General features: G+C 42.3%; 1 long non-coding RNA gene across 4 annotated transcripts in view; it reads left to right on the top strand.

The window, feature by feature from the left end:
- LOC134927877 (uncharacterized) overlaps window positions 1-15,632 on the top strand; it is a 158,703-nt gene extending 143,071 nt beyond the window's left edge. For 3 of the 4 annotated variants that reach the window (XR_010177761.1, XR_010177760.1, XR_010177758.1), the window contains exon 12: window positions 8,386-15,632. This is a non-coding gene — a long non-coding RNA (uncharacterized LOC134927877). Of the gene's footprint in view, window positions 1-8,193; window positions 8,310-8,385 lie in introns of those variants that run through there. The other variant, XR_010177759.1, reaches the window with a different exon arrangement.
- The last annotated feature ends 1,756 nt before the right edge of the window (window positions 15,633-17,388 follow it).

Genomic DNA, 17,388 nt, shown 5'->3' with positions numbered 1-17,388 from the left:
TGTATTTGGTGCTTTCGTACCATTTTAAGTCCCTACCCAGCTTGCTTTTTCTTAATATCCTAATAGTTTGAATATCTGGGTTAAACCAGTATTCAGCATCCCTTGCAACCATTAGACTTAATTGCTTCTTGCGCCTCTAGGGTAAGCTTGCTGCCACCATTAGTATAGCATCATGCTGTGCCGTATAGTGCCATGCGGCATGGCATTGTGCTATATGGTGCCTTCCTGCCATCCGTCCAGTTTGCAGCTTGCTTTCATTTAAAATGCTAATAGTTTGCATTTCAGAATTTAATGCAACTCTAAAACGATGCTATATTGAATGGCAATGTGCTGTATTTGGTGCTTTCGTACCATTTTAAGTCCCTACCCGGCTTGCTTTTTCTTAATAGCCTAATAGATTGAATATCTGGGTTAAACCAGTATTCAGCATCCCCACAACCGTTAGACTTAATTGCTGCTTGCGCCGCTAGGTTAAGTTTGCCATCACTGTTAGTATAGCATCATGCTGTGCCGTATAGTGCCATGCGGCATGGCATTGTGCTATATGGTGCCTTCCTGACGTCTGTCCCATTTCCAGCTTGCTTTCTTTTAAAATCCTAATAGTTTGCCTCTCTAAAACTATGCGGTGCTTTACCGTATGGCATGGTACTGTGCTGTTGTGGTGCTTTCGTACCATTTTAAGTCCCTACCCAGTTTCCTTTTTCTTAATATACTAATAGTTTGAATATCTGGGTTAAACCAGTATTCAGCATCCCTTGCAACCATTAGACTTAATTGCTGCTTGCTCCTCTAGGGTAAGCTTGCTGCCACCATTAGTATAGCATCATGCTGTGCCGTATGGTGCCATGCGGCATGGCATTGTGCTATATGGTGCCTTCCTGCCATCCGTCCAGTTTGCAGCTTGCTTTCATTTAAAATGCTAATAGTTTGCATTTCAGAATTTAATGCATCTGTAAAACTATGCTGTGTTGCATGGCATTGTGCTATATATAGTGCCTTCCTGACATCCATCCCATTTGCAACTTGCTTTCATTTAATTATAGTTTGCATTTCCGAATGTAATGCATCTCTAAAACTATGCTGTGTTATATGGCAAGGCAATGTGCTGTATTTCGTACCATTTTAAGTCCCTATCCAGCTTGCTTTTTCATAATATCCTAATAGTTTGAATATCTGGGTTAAACCAGTATTCAGCATCCCTACAACCATTAGACTTAATTGCCGCTTGCCGTGCGGCATAGGATTGTGCTGTATGGTGCCTTCCTGACATCCGTCCCATTTCCAGCTTGCTTTCTTTGAAAATCCTTATAGTTTGCATTTCAGAATTTAATGCATCTCTAAAACTATGCTGTTATATGGCATGGCAATGTGCTGTATTTGGTGCTTTCGTACCATTTTAAGTCCCTATCCAGCTTTCTTCTTAATATCCTAATAGTTTGAATATCTGGGTTAAACCAGTATTCCGCATCCCCACAACCGTTAACCTAGCGGCGCAAGCAGCAATTAAGTCTAAGTTTGCCATCACTGTTAGTATAGCATCATGCTGTGCCGTATAGTGCCATGCGGCATGGCATTGTGCTATATGGTGCCTTCCTGACGTCTGTCCCATTTCCTGCTTGCTTTCTTTTAAAATCCTAATAGCTTGCCTCTCTAAAACTTTGCGGTGCTTTACCGTATGGCATGGTACTGTGCTGTTGTGGTGCTTTCGTACCATTTTAAGTACCTACCCAGTTTCCTTTTTCTTAATATCCTAATAGTTTGAATATCTGGGTTAAACCAGTATTCAGCATCCCTTGCAACCATTAGACTTAATTGTGCTTCTTGCGCCTCTAGGGTAAGCTTGCTGCCACCATTAGTATAGCATCATGCTGTGCCGTATAGTGCCATGCGGCATGGCATTGTGCTATATGGTGCCTTCCTGCCATCCGTCCCATTTGCAACTTGCTTTCATTTAAAATCCTTATAGTTTGCATTTCAGAATTTAATGCATTTCTTAAACTATGCTATTATATGGCATGGCAATGTGCTGTATTTGGTGCTTTCATACCATTTTAAGTCCCTATCCAGCTTCCTTCTTAATATCCTAATAGTTTGAATATCTGGGTTAAACCAGTGTTCAGCATCCCTTGCAACCATTAGACTTAATTGTGCTTCTTGCGCCTCTAGGGTAAGCTTGCTGCCACCATTAGTATAGCATCATGCTGTGCCGTATGGTGCCATGCGGCATGGTATTGTGCTATATGGTGCCTTCCTGCCATCCGTCCAGTTTGCAGCTTGCTTTCATTTAAAATGCTAATAGTTTGCATTTCAGAATTTAATGCATCTGTAAAACTATGCTGTGTTGCATGGCATTGTGCTATATAGTGCCTTCCTGACATCCGTCCCATTTCGAGCTTGCTTTCTTTTAAAATCCTAATAGCTTGCCTCTCTAAAACTATGCTGTGCTTTACCGTATGGCATGATACTGTGCTGTTATGGTGCTTTCGTACCATTTTAAGTCCCTACCCAGCTTGCTTTTTCTTAATATCCTAATAGTTTGAATATCTGGGTTAAACCAGTATTCAGCATCCCTACAACTTAGACTTAATTGCTGCTTGCGCCGCTAGGTTAAGTTTGCCATCACCGTTAGTATAGCATCATGCTGTGCCGTATAGTGCCATGCGGCATGGCATTGTGCTATATGGTGCCTTCATGACATCCGTACCATTTGCAGCTTGCTTTCTTTTAAAATCCTAATAGTTTGCCTCTCTAAAACTATGCGGTGCTTTACCGTATGGCATGATACTGTGCTGTTATGGTGCTTTCGTACCATTTTAAGTGCCTACCCAGCTTGCTTTTTCTTAATATCTTAATAGTTTGAATATCTGGGTTAAACCAGTGTTCAGCATCCCTTGCAACCATTAGACTTAATTGCTTCTTGCGCCTCTAGGGTAAGCTTGCCGCCACCATTAGTATAGCATCATTCTGTGCCGTAAAGTGCCATGCGGCTTGGCATTGTGCTATATGGTGCCTTCCTGACATCCGTCCCATTTGCAACTTGCTTTCATTTAAAATCCTAATAGCTTGCCTCTCTAAAACTATGCGGTGCTTTACCGTATGGCATGGTACTGTGCTGTTATGGTGCTTTCGTACCATTTTAAGTCCCTACCCAGCTTGCTTTTTTTAATATCCTAATAGTTTGAATATCTGGGTTAAACCAGTATTCAGCATCCCTTGCAACCATTAGACTTAATTGCTGCTTGCGCCTCTAGGGTAAGCTTGCCGTCACCGTTAGTATAGCATCATGCTGTGCCGTATAGTGCAATACGGCATGGCATTGTGCTATATGGGGCCTTCATGACATCCGTCCGATTTGCAACTTGCTTTCATTTAAAATCCTTTTAGTTTGCATTTCAGAATTTAATGCATCTCTAAAACTATGCTATATTGAATGGCAATGTGCTGTATTTCGTGCTTTCGTACCATTTTAAGTCCCTACCCAGCTTGCTTTTTCTTAATATCCTAATAGATTGAATATCTGGGTTAAACCAGTATTCAGCATCCCTACAACTTAGACTTAATTGCTGCTTGCGCCTCTAGAATAAGCTTGCCGTCACCGTTAGTATAGCATCGTGCTGTGCCGTATAGTGCCATGCCGCATGGCATTGTGCTATATGGTGCCTTCATGACATCCATCCCATTTGCAACTTGCTTTCATTTAAAATCCTTTTAGTTTGCATTTCAGAATTTTATGCATCTCTAAAACTATGCTGTGTTGCATGGCATTGTGCTATATAGTGCCTTCCTGACATCCGTCCCATTTCCAGCTTGCTTTCTTTTAAAATCCTAATAGTTTGCCTCTCTAAAACTATGCGGTGCTTTACCGTATGGCATGGTACTGTGCTGTTATGGTGCTTTCGTACCATTTTAAGTCCCTACCCAGCTTGCTTTTTCTTAATATCCTAATAGTTTAAATATCTGGGTTAAACCAGTATTCAGCATCCCTTGCAACCATTAGACTTAATTGTGCTTCTAGCGTCTCTAGGGTAAGCTTGCCGCCACCATTAGTATAGCATCATGCTGTGCCGTAAAGTGCCATGCGGCATGGCATTGTGCTATATGGTGCCTTCCTGACGTCTGTCCCATTTCCAGCTTGCTTTCTTTTAAAATCCTAATAGCTTGCCTCTCTAAAACTATGCGGTGCTTTACCGTATGGCATGGTACTGTGCTGTTATGGTGCTTTCGTACCATTTTAAGTCCCTACCCAGCTTGCTTTTTTTAATATCCTAATAGTTTGAATATCTGGGTTAAACCAGTATTCAGCATCCCTTGCAACCATTAGACTTAATTGCTGCTTGCGCCTCTAGGGTAAGCTTGCCGTCACCGTTAGTATAGCATCATGCTGTGCCGTATAGTGCAATACGGCATGGCATTGTGCTATATGGGGCCTTCATGACATCCGTCCGATTTGCAACTTGCTTTCATTTAAAATCCTTTTAGTTTGCATTTCAGAATTTAATGCATCTCTGAAACTATGCTATATTGAATGGCAATGTGCTGTATTTGGTGCTTTCGTACCATTTTAAGTCCCTACCCAGCTTGCTTTTTCTTAATATCCTAATAGCTTGAATATCTGGGTTAAACCAGTATTCAGCATCCCTTGCAACCATTAGACTTAATTGCTTCTTGCGCCTCTAGGGTAAGCTTGCTGCCACCATTAGTATAGCATCATGCTGTGCCGTATAGTGCCATGCGGCATGGCATTGTGCTATATGGTGCCTTCCTGCCATCCGTCCAGTTTGCAGCTTGCTTTCATTTAAAATGCTAATAGTTTGCATTTCAGAATTGAATGCATCTCTAAAACTATGCTATATTGAATGGCAATGTGCTGTATTTGGTGCTTTCGTACCATTTTAAGTCCCTACCCAGCTTGCTTTTTCTTAATAGCCTAATAGATTGAATATCTGGGTTAAACCAGTATTCAGCATCCCCACAACCGTTAGACTTAATTGCTGCTTGCGCCGCTAGGTTAAGTTTGCCATCACTGTTAGTATAGCATCATGCTGTGCCGTATAGTGCCATGCGGCATGGCATTGTGCTATATGGTGCCTTCCTGACGTCTGTCCCATTTCCAGCTTGCTTTCTTTTAAAATCCTAATAGTTTGCCTCTCTAAAACTATGCGGTGCTTTACCGTATGGCATGGTACTGTGCTGTTGTGGTGCTTTCGTACCATTTTAAGTCCCTACCCAGTTTCCTTTTTCTTAATATCCTAATAGTTTGAATATCTGGGTTAAACCAGTATTCAGCATCCCTTGCAACCATTAGACTTAATTGCTGCTTGCTCCTCTAGGGTAAGCTTGCCGTCACCGTTAGTATAGCATCATGCTGTGCCGTATAGTGCAATGCGGTATGGCATTGTGCTATATGGGGCTTTCATGACATCCGTCCGATTTGCAACTTGCTTTCATTTAAAATCCTTTTAGTTTGCATTTCAGAATTTAATGCATCTCTAAAACTATGCTATATTGAATGGCAATGTGCTGTATTTGGTGCTTTCGTACCATTTTAAGTCCCAACCCAGCTTGCTTTTTCTTAATATCCTAATAGATTGAATATCTGGGTTAAACCAGTATTCAGCATCCTTACAACTTAGACTTAATTGCTGCTTGCGCCGCTAGGTTAAGTTTGCCATCACCGTTAGTATAGCATCATGCTGTGCCGTAAAGTGCCATGCGGCATGGCATTGTGCTATATGGTGCCTTCATGACATCCGTCCCATTTGCAACTTGCTTTCATTTAATTATAGTTTGCATTTCCGAATGTAATGCATCTCTAAAACTATGCTGTGTTATATGGCAAGGCAATGTGCTGTATTTCGTACCATTTTAAGTCCCTATCCAGCTTGCTTTTTCATAATATCCTAATAGTTTAAATATCTGGGTTAAACCAGTATTCAGCATCCCTACAACCATTAGACTTAATTGCCGCTTGCCGTGCGGCATAGGATTGTGCTGTATGGTGCCTTCCTGACATCCGTCCCATTTCCAGCTTGCTTTCTTTTAAAATCCTTATAGTTTGCATTTCAGAATTTAATGCATCTCTAAAACTATGCTGTTATATGGCATGGCAATGTGCTGTATTTGGTGCTTTCGTACCATTTTAAGTCCCTATCCAGCTTTCTTCTTAATATCCTAATAGTTTGAATATCTGGGTTAAACCAGTGTTCAGCATCCCTTGCAACCATTAGACTTAATTGCTGCTTGCGCCTTTAGGGTAAACTTGCCGTCACCGTTAGTATAGCATCATGCTGTGCCTATAGTGCCATGCGGCATGGCATTGTGCTATATGGTGCCTTCCTGACGTCTGTCCCATTTCCTGCTTGCTTTCTTTTAAAATCCTAATAGTTTGCCTCTCTAAAACTATGCGTTGCTTTACCGTATGGCATGGTACTGTGCTGTTATGGTGCTTTCGTACCATTTTAAGTCCCTACCCAGCTTGCTTTTTCTTAATATCCTAATCGTTTGAATATCTGGGTTAAACCAGTATTCAGCATCCCTTGCAACCATTAGACTTAATTGTGCTTCTTGCGCCTCTAGGGTAAGCTTGCTGCCACCATTAGTATAGCATCATGCTGTGCCGTATAGTGCCATGCGGCATGGCATTGTGCTATATGGTGCCTTCCTGCCATCCGTCCCATTTGCAACTTGCTTTCATTTAAAATCCTTATAGTTTGCATTTCAGAATTTAATGCATTTCTTAAACTATGCTGTTATATGGCATGGCAATGTGCTGTATTTGGTGCTTTCATACCATTTTAAGTCCCTATCCAGCTTCCTTCTTAATATCCTAATAGTTTGAATATCTGGGTTAAACCAGTATTCAGCATCCCTACAACCATTAGACTTAATTACCGCTTGCCCCGGTAAGGTATGCTTGGCGTGCGGCATGGCATTGTGCTATATGGTGCCTTCCTGACATCCGTCCCATTTGCAACTTGCTTTCATTTAAAATCCTTTTAGTTTGCATTTCAGAATTTAATGCATCTCTAAAACTATGCTATATTGAATGGCAATGTGCTGTATTTGGTGCTTTCGTACCATTTTCAGTCCCTACCCAGCTTGCTTTTTCTTAATAGCCTAATAGATTGAATATCTGGGTTAAACCAGTATTCAACATCCCTATATCCGTTAGACTTATTTGCCGCTTGCCCCGGTAAGGTATGCTTGCCTTGCGGCAGAGGATTGTGCTATATGGTGCATTCCAAACGTCTGTCCCATTTCCTGCTTGCTTTCATTTAAAATCCTTTTAGTTTGCCTTTCTAAAACTATGCGGTGCTTTACCGTATGACATGGTACTTTGCTGTTCGTACCATTTTAAGTCCCTATCCATCTTGCTTTTTTAAAATATCTTAATGGTTTGAATATCTGGGTTAAACCAGTATTCAGCATCAGTACTACCGTTAGACTTAATTGCCGCTTGTGCAGATAGGGTAAGCTTGCCGGTGCAATTCGGCATGGGATTGTGCTATATGGTGCCTTCCTGACGTCTGTCCCTTTTTCACCTTCCTTTCATTTAAAATCCTAATAGTTTGCCTCTTTAAAACTATGTGGTGCTGTACCGTATGGCATGGTAATGTGCTGTTATGGTGCTTTCGTACCATTTTAAGTCCCTATCCAGCTTGCTTTTTCTTAATATCCTAATCATTTGAATATCTGGGTTAAACCAGTATTCAGCATCCCTACAACCGTTAGACTTAATTGCCACTTGCCGTGCGGCATGGCATTGTGCTATATGGTGAGTTCCTGACATCTATCCCATTTCCAGCTTGCTATCGCCGTTAGTATAGGATCATGCTGTGCCGTATAGTGCTGCTTGACTTGGCATTGTGCTGTATGGTGCCTTGCAGTATGTCTTCATGTGGTATGTTGACACTCTGTAGGGTGTTGTGCATTTAAAATTTGCAGTTTTAGATTGTTTAGAAGCTTTAATTACTACTGCTGTTTCCACTTCTCACTACGGAGCTACTCTATTGAATATTGAGGTAATTAATATCCTAAAACAAAGGTTCCCAAACTCTGTCTCTATCGTTCCATGTTTTAAGAATATTCAGTTCTGTACGGAGCCTTGCTGTATGGCGTTGTGTAGACGTATTGTTCCAGTTATTTAAAGTTGGTAGTTTTATATTGTTTTGTTTTGTTTCCATTTCTCACTAGGGCAGCTATTCTATTGAATATTGAGGTAATTAATATCCTAAAACAAAGGTTCCCAAACTCTGTCTCTATCGTTCCATGTTTTAAGTATATTCAGTTATGTACGGATCCTTGCTGTATGGCGTTGTGTAGACGTGTTGTGCCAGTTATTTAAAGTTGGTAGTTTTATATTGTTTTGTTTCCATTTCTCACTAGGGCAGCTATTCTATTGAATATTGAGGTAATTAATATCCTAAAACAGAGGACTTCCGGTGGGTGGCGCATCCAAGATGGCCACGTTTTAACTGAGCTCTGCTCACAACGGCCCCATCCATCACCATCCACCCACTCCCCAGCCACCTATTGGAATATTTCTGATGAGATTTCCTTCCCCTAACACTGGGATACCTGTTGCTGCCCGTTTGGAGAAGATCCGTGGAGTGGAGGCCCTGTTCCCCGGAGTCGGGCCCACGTCCGGGCTGCCGCGTGGCGAGGATCCGTGCTACCCGCCCTCCCGTTTGGATTACCCTGCGGTCACTGCCGGCCAGCTTGCCGCACCTTTACCTCGAACTTGGGGAAGTCCGCCGTGCTGTCCCCTCGGGTCGCCGCCTGCCTGCCATCGGGCTGAAGACTGAGCCCGGATATCCGTGGAGCCGCCTTTGGGACGCCTGAGTTGCTAACTGGCCGGCGGAGCTCGAAGCTGAAGAAGGAGCCCACACTTACCTCCTCCCGCTCCTGGGACTCCTGCGGCGGCTGGATTGGGGCCGCGCTGACAGCCTGCGGTCCGAGGTGTTCGGGGCTCCGTCACCTTGGCCGTCGCTCGGCTCACACACGCGCCGCGGCTCCCCTGCAGGGCAGACTGCCGCTGGTCTAACCCCCTCCGGCGCTGACTCGCCGGTCCTGTCACCTGCTTGCCTGGCTGTCGGGGAATCTTATTGCCGCAGCCGCGACCCCTGTGGATTTGGATATCGTTCCTCGTCGAGGCGCCTTCGGTGGTGCGGGATTCCTTCTCTGGGGGAGACACCTGCTGTTGTGGACAGATACTGGGGCCTGACCATTCCCCCACTACATTTGATTGATACCTACACTCTGCCGCTGGAGAAGCGTTGCTGCGCCCTGAATATTGCCCATATAATTGTACTGTCCCCTCATAACCTTGGGGAGATCCTGATTGAGCCAGCTGCTTACTTTACCCCACGGAGATATAGGGAGAGCTATTTCATTGCTGCTGTGACTGGCCTTGAGACACTTTGGGACCCTGTGGCGTTGGCTTGCTCTTTCTAACAGGGGATCCATTTAGTTTCCTCAATACCCTCCTCACTCCCTGCTCACTAAACACTCTTCCTACGTTTCCTTGCCTCTTACTTTTTCCAGTCTCTCCTTTGAAGTGCTTTTCTCCCTGGCACGGTCCCTATCCCTTTGTTGTTTTCCTTCCCACTTTTCTGCTCTAACCTCCTTTCCTCTTCTCCCCCTATCCTAGATCTGCTCTGATTATACTAGCCCATATAATGTTCCCAGGTTGCAGATGTATGGATCTACAGTTCTTCACATAGCACCATAGCTGGGCCTGGGTGACGCTGACATCTGGTGGCCACTCCACTGCCTGCAGCAATTCTATATGCAATATTGTATTGTGCATTACTATGATTATGGTGTATCTCTATGCACAATGCATACACACAATTATTAGTATTATTGCTTACTATTGCCTTTGCCATTTTTATGCACAATTGTTCTTTTACATGTAATAATTAATACCCGGATCAGAATTACCTCCCTTATAATACTAGAGTTTGCTGTTTGTTGATTTGTTACTATATACCTAGGAGGTGTGAAATTCATATATAGTTATGTGATATTTTATCTACCCCTTTGGGGGCGCTATACTTTACGATTTCAGATGTTTTTCATCTGATACTTCTATTTACTGGTGAACGGTGTCCGATCCTTTCGGATCTCTCCTATTAAACATTTCATAATTGATGGAGAGGTTTTTGAATAGAACTGTATCAGATAATATGGTTAGAAGGAAGTCACATAAGACAGGTGGTTCTTCCCCCTCTCAGTCGCAGCCTGTAACGAACATGGATGGGAACCCCGACCTCATGTCCCAGCCTGACATGATCCCCCCAGTGTCCCAAACTGCCAAAGAGATCCTTTCGGTACTTATGCCCCATATTGATAGGAAATTAGACGAGTTTAAGGATTCGTTTCAGTCCACCCTGCGAGAAGTAGCCTCGAACACCTCGAGAATATCGGATGTGGAGCAGAGAGTCAGTGATCTAGAGGACACGGTCCACAATGTGGAGTCCTCGGCTGACTCGTCCATTGGCATGATCCGGGAGCTCCAAGATAAACTAGATGAACTAGAAAATCGGAATCGGAGAAATAATCTTCGCTTTATTGGTATCCCGGAGCATGTCAAACCCTCCCTCCTGGGTGATTACCTTGCCTCTCAATTAGTTCCTGCTCTCCATATATCTGACAAGATGGAATTTCCCCAGGTTGAGAGGGTCCATAGGGTGGGGGCTGAGAGGGATGGTCCCAATCCTCCTCCTAGGCCGGTGGTGGCCCGCTACTTTGATTATAGGACGAAAGAAATAATACTACGTGCATATAAAAAATTGGGCAAATTAGTTATTGACGGTACCCGTATTTTGATTTTTCAAGATTTTTCAGTGGCGGTCACTCAGAAAAGAAGGGCGTTCTCACCAGTTTGTAAATTTTTGGTGGCATCGCAAAAACATTTTTGCCTTGCTCTACCCGGCCAAGCTAAGGGTCACTGATAATGGCCGTACTATTTTCTTTGACGACCCAGATGAAGCCCGTAAACACTTCCTGTCCTCTCCCTCCTCACAGAGTTCACCAGTAACGATGTCCCTGAGGTCTCCCAATCGCTAAATGTGTATGTTAATACGAATATTGTTTATGTACTTTAATACTGTTTTCCATTTGACGGTGGGGGACGAGGGTTTATCTTTTTATTCGCCCCTCTTTAGTTAACAGTTATTATGTTATTACATAGGAGACTGGTTCTCCACATCCTGTTTACTGTTTATTTTTTGTTGATTCTAATGGTTGGTCGCAGTGTCGCCACTGTGATCCTCCAAGAAAATTTTTGGTTTGAGAAAATTCAGAAACTGTTATTGAAGCATGATTTTTTCTTTCTTGACAATTGTGACACGTATAATCTACTATACTCCCAAATGTTCATATTGTATTTTGGTGCACTGGTGGAGGAGAGATGGGAACACCTGGCCGAGATTGTGATCAGTGGAATGCCCTCTGCTTGCTGGGACAGGGGGCCTCGCCATACATTAATGGGACTGTGGGGTAGACTCAGTGCAGTGAACACTGGGATTGGATAATGGCAAGTCATACACATAATTTACCGTACTCGCCTCCCCACGACTCAATTAAATGCCTATCATGGAATGTGGGTGGGCTCAATTCCCCCATTAAGCGTCAAAGGGTCCTATCCCACCTTAAGAAATTTAGCCCAGATATCATTTTTCTACAGGAGACCCACTGGAGGGAGGGTGATGGTTCCTCCCTTCGCGCTGGTTGGTTAGGTGATTGTTTTTCGGCCTCAACTGGCAATAAAACCAGAGGGGTGGCTATCCTTTTTGCAAGACACCTCCCATACACTGTCTTAAACATTGTCGTGGATCCTGATGGCCGATACTTACTGATAGATGTTAAGATTGGAGATGCCGCATACACTCTTATGAATATATACGCTCCTAATACTCAAGTGTCCGAATTCTTGATTAAGGTGACCTTCTTGATACAACAGCGAGAGACTTATCCACTGATACTTGGGGGTGACTTCAATACGGTGCATGATCCGACCTTGGACAAGACTCCAATCCCATCCAATCGACATTCTGCTATTTGGTCTACACTTGTAAAATTTATTTTGGGGCTCCAAGTGACTGATGTCTGGAGACTTTTTAACGCATCAGATAAATCTTTTACTTTTCATTCGGGAGTTCATCACACGGTCTCCCGCATAGACTACTTCTTAGTGGCGAATTCTCTAATATCCGAGGTGACCTCCGCAAATATTGCTGAGGTCTTGGTCTCGGATCATGCACCGATTGAGTTCTCATTTAGGTTGCCACATACAGGCCCTACACACCGCACCTGGAGATTCCCTGCATACCTATTCCAATCAGAAAAATTTAAGGAATACTTAAAACGTAACTGGTTAGACTATGTAGACATCAATATCGCACACTGGAATGACCCGGTCCTTTTTTGGGAGGCATCGAAGTCCGTGATGCGAGGCAGTATTATATCATACGTATCTAGTCGTAATAAGATTCAAAAGGACCAATATCGTACCCTTTCCCATACGGTGCAGACTACGTTTGCCGAGTATGTGGCAGACTCATCGGAGGAAAAATTTATTATATACAATCAGAAAATTTTCTATTATCCCAAGCTCAATCGCGCTTGGACTACACGAAAAATAAATATTATAGATGGGGTGCCAAGACAGGACGTCTATTGGCCTCATTAACCAAAGGCTATAAACGAAGAAACCATATTGTCACTATTAAAGACACTAGGACCTCTCATTGTCTGACACAAACTTCTGATATATCAAAGGCCTTTTACGACTATTATTGTAATTTATATTCTGCCAGACCATCAACCCCAGAATCTTTAGACGCTATTATCAGAGAGGCCAACCTGCCTAGTCTAGATTCAGAACAAATTGACCTTTTAGACTCGGAAATTACGGAGGAGGAAGTAAGAATGGATATTTCTTCTTTGCATACTTGCAAAGCCCCGGGACCAGATGGATTCTCGGGAGAATATTTTAAAATTTTGTCCACTGATATTGTCCCGACTTTGCTAGAATTGTATCTCACTATCCATAAAAAACGCCCATACTACCCCTCTTTTAATGCTGCCTTTACGACTCTTATTCCAAAACCCGACCGTGACCCTACATTATTGAGCTCCTATCGTCCCATTACCCTACTAAATGTAGATTTTAAAATTCTATCTAAAATTATGTCATCTCGCCTACAATTATTTTCCTCCTCCCTATGTTCATCTCACCAACTAGGTTTTACCCGAGGCAGACAGTTAGTCAAAGGTATTCGTACAGCCATTGCTTCCATTGTTGCCTCCAATAATAACCCCACCGTTCCTAATATGCTTCTGAGCCTTGACGCTCATAAAGCTTTTGATACGGTATCCTGGCCCTTTTTATTTAAAGTCCTATCAACCAGAAATTTTGGCTCAGATTTTATTAACCTTATAAAGTTCTTCTATAGCTCCCCCACTACTCTCCTTTTAGTAAACGGCACGAGGAGCGATCCTATTGTCATGTCTAGAGGTACTCGCCAGGGATGCCCTCTATCTCCCCTACTCTTTAATTTATCCCTTGACCCCTTACTTCGTATAATCGATTCTTGGCCCACCTTGAAGGGCATTTTGGTTGGTTCGGTGGAAGTGAAACTCACTGCATTCGCGGATGATGTTCTGATTTACATGTCTAACCCTAAACATTCCCTCAGGCCACTGTTGGAACTGCTTGACAGGGTGGGATCCCTCTCTGGCTTCTTCATTAACTTTGAAAAATCCAGTGCACTCTATCTGAAAAGAGGTTTTTATAGAACCTTGTGGGCGGCGCAACTACCTTTGAATTGGGCCAAAAAGACACTTCCATACCTGGGTGTTCTTCTCCCCAAAAATATTGTAGACCTTTATGATATAAATATTGGGAAAATACTCTCAACACTCACGAGGGACCTTGATGCGACGGTACATTTGCCACTTTCCTTTTTAGGAAGGACAAGCATAATCAAAATGATATATTTTCCAAAACTCCTTTACCCGTTACAAGTTCTCCCCCTTTTACTTTCTAGACAAGATCTCTTACAGATAACGGCGACCTTTAGAAAATTTATTTGGAATAATAAGCGCGCGAGAATTGGTTTATTTAAATTAGGTCAGCCTAAAACCAATGGGGGAGTTAACTTTCCAGATATTCTGACATATAGTTATGCTTCCCATGTTCGTTATATTAAAGACTGGTTGTCTGGTACCCAAACCTACTCGGATTCACTTCTCGAACAAAATTTTGTTCCTCAGGTGTCTCTGGTAGCCTTTTTACACTTAACTGATGCCGAGATTCCCACTGATTTATTGATCAATCCCCTCTTAATGACTACGAGGAAAGTTTGGCTATCCTTGAGACATAAATATAAATTACATAAACATATATCTATCCATTTACCTTTTTTACATAACCCGGGCTTTCAAAATGGAGAAGCCGCCCATCCTTTCAATGACTGGAAATCTTTAGGAATCTGTAATATAGGCCAACTTATTGACCCTAGATCCCATAAACCACTGACATATGCGGAGGCCTTATCTAAATACCCATACATCGGCCCCCAAAACTTTGCTTTCTTCCAAGCCCAACATTATGTTAGTACAATTTCTAGAATACTACCTGCGACTGATTGGGATAGTGAATTGGACCGAATGTTAATGCGACCAGCCCAGTCCAAGGGTGCTATTTCATTTTATTATAAACAACTCCACACTATAATAGACCATTCTACATATAAAACTGGTATAGCCCAATGGCTGGAACATTTTCCTAACCTAGATGTAGATAGATTATTGCACATGTTACATTTCTCAATAGCCACGTTCCCAGCTGCTAAATACACAGAGATGTATCTTAATATCTTTCATAGATCTTATATTTCTCCTCACAGAGGTTTCTTGATAGGCCTATTAGAGGATCCTTCCTGTCCCAAATGTGGCCATCACTCGGCTGATCTTTACCATTGTCTATGGGCCTGTCCACTTTTAAGACCGTTTTGGTTAGCAGTATGGCGCTTTGCTTCACAACATTTAGTGAATTACATTCCTCCTACACCGGAATGGGCCATATTTGGTATAATACCCCCTGGTGTCAGAGTACCCAAACCTGTCAAAAAATTACTTCTAGCAATCTCATCGGCAGCTAGGAAAGCTGTCTTGCACATGTGGGTCCATAGCTCTGTTCCAACTCTAAAAATGTTCAGGGACAAACTATTTTTTATTTGTCATATGGATTGGCTGGAGGCCTCACTCCAAAAAGAATCTCGCACTGAATCTTTTTTCGCAACATGGGAAAGTTTTATTGAAACACTTCCTATTCATACTAAAGTGGCCATAAGCTCCTGTTTCCGCAGCACACTCTGGTATGAAACCCGGATTTTTCTTGGAGACCCTCCCGTTACGCTTGATAGCGCTGAATAGAAGCTATGTTGTGTTCCCATCTCTCTGTAGATCTAGGGAGTGTCCAGAGATGTTATTCAGTATTCTATGATATTGTACAAATTGCTTGGCTGTGTGTTCCTCCTGCACCATGTACCATGTTTTGCATTTGCTACATTATGTCTTTTTTCTTTTCTTTTTTTATTATCCACAATGTTTACATGTTTGTTATCTTCTTTGAAGAAATGCTTCAATAAAGAAAGAAATGTTTAAAAAAAAATCCTAAAACAAAGGTTCCCAAACTCTGTCTCTATCGTTCCATGTTTTAAGTATATTCAGTTCTGTACGGAGCCTTGCTGTATGGCGTTGTGTAGACGTGTTGTGCCAGTTATTTAAAGTTGGTAGTTTTATATTGTTTACAGACAATATGCACTTGAGTTAGTAACTGGTTAGATAATAGGGAGCAGCGTATTGTGGTAAATTGAACTTTTTAAAATTGGACTATAGTTCTACGTGGTGTGCTACAAGGGTCTGTACTTGGACCGCTATTGTTCAACATTTTCATTAACAATCTAGCTGAAGGTCTAGATAGCATGGTATCAATTTTTGCAGACTATACCAAACTATGTAAGGTTATAAATTCGAAGGGAGACGCTGAGTCCAGAATGATTTATTTAAATCATGGGCAGCAAAATGGAGAATGAGATTTAATACAGACAAGTGTAAGGTAATGCACCTTGGTAGCAAGAACAAAAATAACACCTACATACTAAATGAGGTGATTTTAGGGGACTCTGTACTGGATAAAGATTTAGGTGTTCATATAGATAACAAGCTTAGCAGCAGCACCGAATGTAGGATAGCGACAAAAAAGGCAAACAAGGTGCTAGCATGCATGCAAGGGATGAGAGTGTTATACTCCCATTATATAAAGCCCTAGTGAGGCTGCATCTGGAATAACGCGTACAATTTTGGGCACCCTACTACAGAAAGGATATCTTGGAACTAGAAAAGGTTCAGAGGCTGGCGACCAAACTAATTAAGGAGATGGAGACGCTGGAATACCAGGAAAGACTTGCAAGGTTTGACATGTTCACACTAGAAAAGAGGAGATTAAGAGGGGACATGATCAACATTTATAAATATTTAAGGGGACAATACACAGAGCTTTTGGGGGATCTGTTTTTGTTAAGACCAGCCAGAAAACACGTGAACACCCACTTAGGTTAGAGGAGAGGAGCACACAGAGGTGGAAAGTTTTTTTTCACAGCAAGGACAATACGAGTTTGGAATTCCCTGCCTGAAAAAGTAGTAATGGCAGACTCTGTCAATACTTTTAAGAATGGCCTAGATAAATTCCTAATGGATAAGGATCTACAGGGTGATCACTTACCATAGTTATAATAAAATGAGGAAATACAACACAACGGCCGACTTTATAAATAGATAAAATTACTCATGAAAATACAGAATAGGAAAACATAAATAGGTTGAACTCGACAGACGGATTGTCTTTTCTCAAACTCACAAACTATGTAACTATGAAAGCCCTTCTCCAGCAGGTGGTATTGTACTTGGTGCTCATCATGATTGTGCCTGCTTCAGCTGAGACATCGGAGGTCCCCTCTTGTGGATTCACCAACCGGGTGAGAAAACGTGGTGGGTGGCGGGACTCCGTCCATCAGTAAAATGCCGGCTGATGGGATTCCAGCGTCGGTATTCTGAACACCGGGATCTCGATAGCTGGCATTTTAACTGCACCCCATTGTAAATAGTTACGCAGCATTTAAATAGGGTTATTTTTGTCATATAGACTTCTTTGTGCCTTCGAATAATTGTTTCTTAAATGAACAGGTGGACTGGCGAGACAAATCTATACTTACTGGATCCTACAACAAGACCTTCGTACCAAAGACACCAAGAAAACGTCCAAACAGCCTTTCAGTTTGTATCCAAATGTCATTTGTTTTTTAAACTGAATGCAGG

The sequence above is a fragment of the Pseudophryne corroboree genome, chromosome 5, assembly GCF_028390025.1.
Source record: "Pseudophryne corroboree isolate aPseCor3 chromosome 5, aPseCor3.hap2, whole genome shotgun sequence".
Classification (NCBI taxonomy): domain Eukaryota; kingdom Metazoa; phylum Chordata; class Amphibia; order Anura; family Myobatrachidae; genus Pseudophryne; species Pseudophryne corroboree.
This window is presented reverse-complemented; position numbering and strand designations above follow the sequence as displayed.